The following is a 7,607-nucleotide window of genomic DNA, read 5'->3' as shown; positions in this document are numbered from 1 at the left end:
CGAATGGTTTATGCATTTAATTAATTTTTAAAAATTAAAAATAAAATAATTTACTTTATCTCTTAAAAGGCTGTGGTAAATATTTTTTTTGGGCATGGTGATATAACATCGTGTTACCATAAGCAAAAGACGGAATATTCTAAAGTTCAGACATTGAAAATAAAAACATGGTGACGTATTGTTTAATTTTTTTTTAACATAATTTATAAAAAAATAAACAAAAAATTTAGCCGAGTTATAACAAAATAAATTAAGAATCATAAATACGCCGCTCATTTTACATGCGTACCCTATCACTGTCAATAACCGACTGAATCTGTTTCGCGCAAACACTGGCCACAGAACAGCGTCTCTGTCTTCCTTGTTATGATTTCTATCTTCGTGCTTTCTTTCATACACATTTATTACTGTATTGGTGGACATTGATTATTAGCGTAGCAGGCATGAATATTTTTTGTATTGAAATCCAGTAAAGACACACAATTTTTTCGGACATTCATTATTTGCGTAGCAGGCATAAATATTTTTTGTATTAAAATCCAGCATAATTACACAATTTTTGCAGACATTCATTTTTCGCGTAGCAGGCATAAATATTTTTTGTAGTAAAATCTAGCATAGAAACACAATTTTTACGGACATTCATTTTTCGCGTAGCAGAAATAAATATTTTTTCTATTAAAATCCAGCATAGTTACCCAATTTTTACTTCCTAAAACTGATCAGAAAATGTCCATTTAAAGGTTAAAAAAAATACAACAACATAATTTTAAAAAAATAAGAAAGATATATTCAGTATTGTATTCTATGAAAACTAGTGTGACGTCACAACCATACAAGAGTTACGAACAATCAAGATAACTCAGTTAACTTCACATTGCAATCAGGGTCCAGGTGCATCCAGTTTATTATGCATTAATGATATCCTTAATGGCTGGGTCAATTTGTGATTTAAAACGATGTATTTCTCAACTATGTATTCTTTGGAAGTCGGCGTGCTAACCATTGCACTACAGTTGTCTCCTATTTTCTAGCTTCATAACGCTTTTACGACAGACACTTGCGGAGTCCAAATAGCTTTACAGTGTAGAGTAATACTAAAAATTCATTCCATGTTTATTTTTAAACGAGAGTATACAAAAAGAGTAGATGTAAAAATATTTTATACACCTTCAAAGGTGCAAGATCAGATTAAAGTTCACGATCAAAGCCATTTTGAATAACTTAAAATATAGTTGAATTGAAACCGAAAGTAATATTATACATTTGTAATAAAATTTCTCTGTCACAGTTTATAAATTTTTATGCTTGAAAAATGAAGTTTAAACCTAAATTCGTATCAGCGCAGCACTACAAAGGTAATGCTACGTTTGTATCGCGTTTTCTGCATAAATATATAAATAAGGCTCATATGCGCTCGCGAGCTCATCCTATTTTCCTAATAAATGTTCAGAAAATCTTTGGTTATAATTTTAAAATAATTTCATTAAATTAAATTAAATTTAAACATCACAAATGAACAAAAAAACAAATAATAAAATTTTGGGGTACAGATCTAGGCCAGTCAAGTATTCGTTCCATTCAGAAACCGCATCCAAGAAGCCCGATAGAATTCCTAGGTAGCGTAATGCTGAACATTCCTCAAGTTATTACACAGTATGTAATGTGGCTAGTTAAACCAGCCAATGATTGACCATAAGCCCCTAAATAGTAACGCTTCCATAATCCCTTCTCAAAAACCTTTTCCCCCTCTGTTACCACAAATTTAGATCTAAAAAATTCCATAGGAAGGAGATCCAGCCTGTCTGCAAACATTTGGACCTACTCAAAACATTGTTGAATTAACTAGCTGGTAAAATAATATGTATGAAATTTGGAAAGTTGTTTTCAGGCGTTGCCTTTTAGGTGAATTGGTTCAGCTGGATGAATCTCTCCCACATGATAAAGGTTTCAGCTCTTTTAATTCACAAAAACAATCTGTTAATTTCTCTAAAATTTTATTGTGCACGCGGAAGTATTGATTGACATAACAGAGTAGATAAGTAAAGGGTCATTTAATAAGAGTAATTGAATTAATGAACTTTAAACTTAAAATATAAAACAAATTTTATTTTACATAAAACGGATATTTTTATATCATGTTAAATAATATTTGATGTTTTAAAGATAATGTCGGTCATATGTCCACCACAGAGTTGTTAAATCCGAGATTCAATTTTTATTAGTTCTCTCATTAGATGAGCAAAGTAGGGTTAAAAATTACTACCCTGGGCAACACTAACGAAATGTTCATTTTGTTTCTTCTTCAATCTGACAGATGGAAAAATAATTCAATTTTTAAGTAATGCAATTGCTACATACACATTCATTTGCTAATTACACATGAAATGTGATTCCATCCTGTTTCTTTAAGATTCTAGCAGTATTTTAACATATAAAGGACACAGCACGGCATAGTTGAATTCAAATCGGGAGTTGCGTACTGAGCGACGTCTACAAAGAAACAAATGGGTCAAAACGTAAACCAACTCATTTATGAGTAGTTGTGTCGCCTTTTGTTTAATGTGCGTATGCGGTTTCTGGACTATACTTAATTCGATGTTCGTAGCTCTAGAACAGGTATTTTTGGATCTAGTGACGCTGCTAGGAATATTTTCTTGTAATTTTAACATGACAAACACTTTCTTAGTTTTATTTTATATTGAAGGTATGTACTTACATTTTTTTGCCAATAAACGCCGCGCTTCGGCTGAATTGAACTGAACTTATTTAAGAAAAAATCGTATAAAACTATTAGTTCAAGGAATGGCTTATAGGAAAACAATTTTCGTAAATTTTGTCTTGGAATTCCACCAATAATAATGAAAAACTGCTTTATGTGGAATTTCTCCATGGCGCGTTAAGCCAGAGTCATTTTAGAAAACTCTAGAAATAAAATCTTTATAAGTGTCTTTCCACGGAGTAATGTGAAATAATGGATACGTATTATGGCGTTTAGTACAGCGAACGTTTTGTGGAGGACAGTAAATAATGAAACATTTATTGCTTTGCTGACTGAGTTCAATATTATCAAAATATGATCTGCGAATACTCTCAGTCATTTATATGACTTTCTGAAAACGATTCTAGCTCAATAGTAAGATTAAGAGAAAAAACAAGTGCGTATTAATGACGCATCAATTTTAAAATCGACATGATGAGAGTGAATGGTATCGCGGGGATAGCCGTCATGGATGATTGCTTGATCAACCAAATCATTTAATATTACAATGTCAAATCGACGGTCCCAACGTAAACTATCGAATCTTCATTTTGCGAGGTTTACATAAGAGAAAAAACAAACCCTAATATTTTGTTAAGAAGCAATCAAATACTTAATGTAGAATTGCCAAACATTTATCTATTGTATTTCAAAAATATACTTGTTTGGCAATTCTGCAGTATCTGATAGCTTCTAAAAAAAAAACAAGCTTTGTTTTTGCAAGCCTGTAAACCATAGAATTAAAAATAGTTCAGAAACCGCACACGCGCATCAAACAGAAAGCGACTAAACTACTCTTTAAGGAGAAGTTTTATGCTTTTACCATTGGTTTTACCGTTGGTTTGCAGACGTCGCTCAGTTCGCAACTCCCGATTCGAATTTAATTATGTCGTGTTGTGTCGTTTTGAAGTGCAGAAATACTGCCGAGATTAAAAATAAACAGTATGGGATCACATTTCATGTGTATGTAGCAAATGCATGTGTTTATAGCGAATGCGTTACTTAAAAATTTAATTATTTTTCCATCTATCTGATTGTCAAAAAAATGAACGTTTTGTTAGGGTTGCCAGGGTAGTCACACTTTTTACGGTACTTTGCTCATCTAATCTGAGAACCGACAAAAATTGGGCCTCTTGGATTAAACAACACCATAGGGGATATTTGACCGACAGTATCTTTAAGACATAATAACATAAAATATTATTTAGCTTGACATAAAAATAAACGCTTTATGGAAAATAAAATTTGTTAAATTTTTAATATTAAAAGTTCATTAATTCTATTACTCGTATTAAATGACCCTTCACTTATCTACTCTTTTGTGTCAATCAATGTTTCCGCGTGTACATAAAAATTCTAAAAGAATTTACAAACTTTTTATTTTTAAAAATATTATTATGATGTATTTTTCTGCATCACAACAGGCCAGGTTATTTGTGTTATGATTATATTTTTCGCGATGTGGCAACATAACGTGGCGATTTCACGCATGCACTTGGTGAAAGTAGGTCAAAATGACTTTTTTTTTTAACACAGTCTGATGTGTTCAAATATGATTCTACGCTCCTTCTGGACCATTCTTAATTATGTGCTGTGAACCTTGAAAAATACAGATTTGATAGTATACTAAGAGACTGTTAAAATATCGACTTAGCCCTTGTGTAGCTATGTTGTGACAAAGGTGTAACACGAGTCTACTCAGGATACAAGATTTTATATATCGCTCTAATTTATTTAAATGATGGAGTTGTATTTTTTGTAATCTTCAAATGGACATTTTCATTCCGGATTTTGGGAAACAAAATTCGCATATGTAATAAAAATAATAATGTTATTTAGTCTTGCCATAGCAAAATAAATTAAAAATCATAATTACGCCGGTCATTTTGCTAGCGCTCAACCCCGTGCACTGCCAATAAACAACTGATTTGAACGAATGAGAAAAACATACGATACTAATGTTTTTCTTATTTTATGCATAGCACATGTATCTATCATGCTATCTGTATGCTGTTGTCTCTTTCATACAATCACTGGCCACAGAACAGTATCTTTGCCTTTTTTGTTATAAGTTATATCTTCGTACTCTTTTATATCTATAGTAAAACAGATTTGCCGTTGTTTGGCATCACTTTCATTCATTTAATTATTCTTCGCATTGTAAGGATATTTTAAAAATAAAAAATCGAACGTCATTAAAAAAGCAAGAGAGATATATCAAGTCTTGTATCGTATGTAGACTCGTGTTACATCATAGCCACACACGAGTTAACAAAAACAGTAAAGAAAATATTGTGTAATAGAAATATTAGGAAAAATAATATAAAACATCATAAAAAACGTATTAAATAAATATTTAAAAAAAGTTAGTACTTACGAGAATTTTATAACAATAACACAAGACAAGCATGGAAGAAAAAAATAATATTTGAAAACAAAATCAATGCGAGGTTTGTTCAAAGGTTTTAAATGCATTGTTTTTATTTAATTTTAGTTTTACCTTCGCACAAAAAACAACGTCAATTATTTACGAAACCGTCACAGTAACTCGGGTGCATAAAAATAATGAGTCGGGAATATTTTGGTACATTTCCTCTGCATTTCATCCGAATTTTTATTGATAATTTATGGTCACCTACCGCTTGAAAGCTCTTTGAATCGCCTTAGCATTTTTATTGGAGGGTGAATTAAACTTAACAAATACAAAAATATGCTTTGAAATAAACTCTTTAGTTTTTTTGTGGTATAAATCGATTGAAAATAAATTAAAAATAACTATACAAAAGTTTATTTCCAAACCGTGATAATGGAACAGTTCTGTTTTAAAATTAGTCGGCTTACCAAATTTCATGGTAAATATATAAATATTGGAAAACCATAACTGTAATTTAACACAAAATAAATAAGCCTCCCTTTTAAGTCTGGGTGTTGTTTACCAAAATTTAAAAGCGACGCGTTTATGTTTTAATTACTGGTATCCTTAAATACGTCTCGATTTTTCGGCTTAAATTGGGTAGTCAGCAGTACGCAGAAAATATCGTTTCTAGTTTTTTAGTTGTTTGTTCTGAAACGAATTCTTATTTGTGGTAAGCTTTTACTATTTTTTTTAAATAATGATTGTATAAATATATATTTTAAGATATAAGTGTTTCGTGAATTTTGACAATTTATAATCCTTATTTTTATTATTTATTTCCTCCCATTTTATCACTTCTATACAATATTTTAAAGAATCCCACTTTGTCGGTTTCTCTGATAGAGTTCTTCCAACCTATTTTACAGCATGGACTTACTCTTCGTTATAGTAACGAGAGAACCTTTTCAATACCCATTCACCGTTCTTCCTGTTTTGCCTCCTCTTTCACAGTAGTAGATGCTCGATTATGGAAAAATCTACCCACTAATGTCAGAGACGCCCCTTCTTTATTTACATTTAAATCTCGTATATGTCACTTCCTGAATATGTAAGTTTTTTTTTTCTTCCTCTTTCTTTCCTTCTTTACCACCCCCTCTCTTCATAGTAAAGTGTACATATTTAGTCAATGTTTACTCTTAAAAAATACAAATTTTATCAATATCTTGTTTAATAAAAAAATAATTAATAAACCAACAATATGTTCATCTGCTACAGATTTTTTCAAATTGAACAGTTTAGGTAGGTAGAAAGAAATTGCCTTAAGGCAATATGCCCGCTCTTATGCATATGTATGTAAACTGTACATGTTTATATTTATGCTAAATTTAAATACACTTTTTGTTATGTTTTAATAAAATAAACAGTGATTCAATATAACAATTCTTTCAGTACATTTATTTTTTTATCTTTTCATGGGAATTAATCTAGGTCTGAAAGGGTTTAATTATTATTTTACAACAACACGCGATGCAATATGCCCCTGAGACCATTTTTTTATTTCGTAATATATGTTTTTAATATATGGTGCAATTTTAAAGAACTCATAGGTTCAGGCAAATAATATATTTATACATAGCTACTAATTGGTTAGATATTTTAACAGAGATATAACTGTTTAATTAAGATAATGATATGGAAATCCAGGAATTTTAAATTTTCATATATATGCTCTTCTTTGTTTTATTTATAGTTTTAAATATGTCGCTTTTCATTTGTTAATTTCTTTTTATTTAAAAAAAATATATATTTGGATTCTAATGATTTACGATTTATGTTTGGGGCAATTTTTTTAGTCGTAAATAATTGTGTTTGAAAACGGGAAAAAATTTGGGGTAGAGAGAGATTTAAACCTCGGACCTCCTGATCCGGAGTCCATGATACTACCCACGGGACTCCGGCCCATCTGTTATAGTTTTTTTTAATATTTATTCTCCTTTGTTTGCTTTTCGAAAAAGTTCTTCTGAAATATCTTTCAAAGTTTTTTTTGAAATTTTATTTATCAAGTGATTTATTACTAAACATCATGACACAAAGAAACAGTTATAACATTTCGTTTCAAACAACTGAAATCCCATCAAGCGACTTTTTGTTTTTATTGATAACAACTTAAAAATAATGTGACCTAGAACAACTTTAAAATAATGCTTTATTTATTTGAACCACCCCACATTTAAAACTTTCTTCGACTTGTAAGCATCCAGCTTTCCATTTCTACAGAAAGCTATTGAAGTTTCGGAGTCAACGGTCTGAAGTGCATTGCAATTATATCTCGCATTTTGCATCAGAGTAATCATATATAATATAGGAACAAGTGAGCGGGGGTGAGGAAGGAAACACGACCCCCCTTCCTCTGTAGTTATTGCATTTCGAGTCATCATAAAGACCGTGTCGGCACAGACTTAAAACATGCACAAATCAGTGACGTAGAAT

This window comes from Micrasema longulum, unplaced genomic scaffold (assembly GCF_059751315.1).
Source record: "Micrasema longulum isolate JH-2025_06_02 unplaced genomic scaffold, ASM5975131v1 h1tg000866l, whole genome shotgun sequence".
Taxonomy (NCBI): domain Eukaryota; kingdom Metazoa; phylum Arthropoda; class Insecta; order Trichoptera; family Brachycentridae; genus Micrasema; species Micrasema longulum.
Note: the sequence above shows the minus strand (reverse complement) of the source record.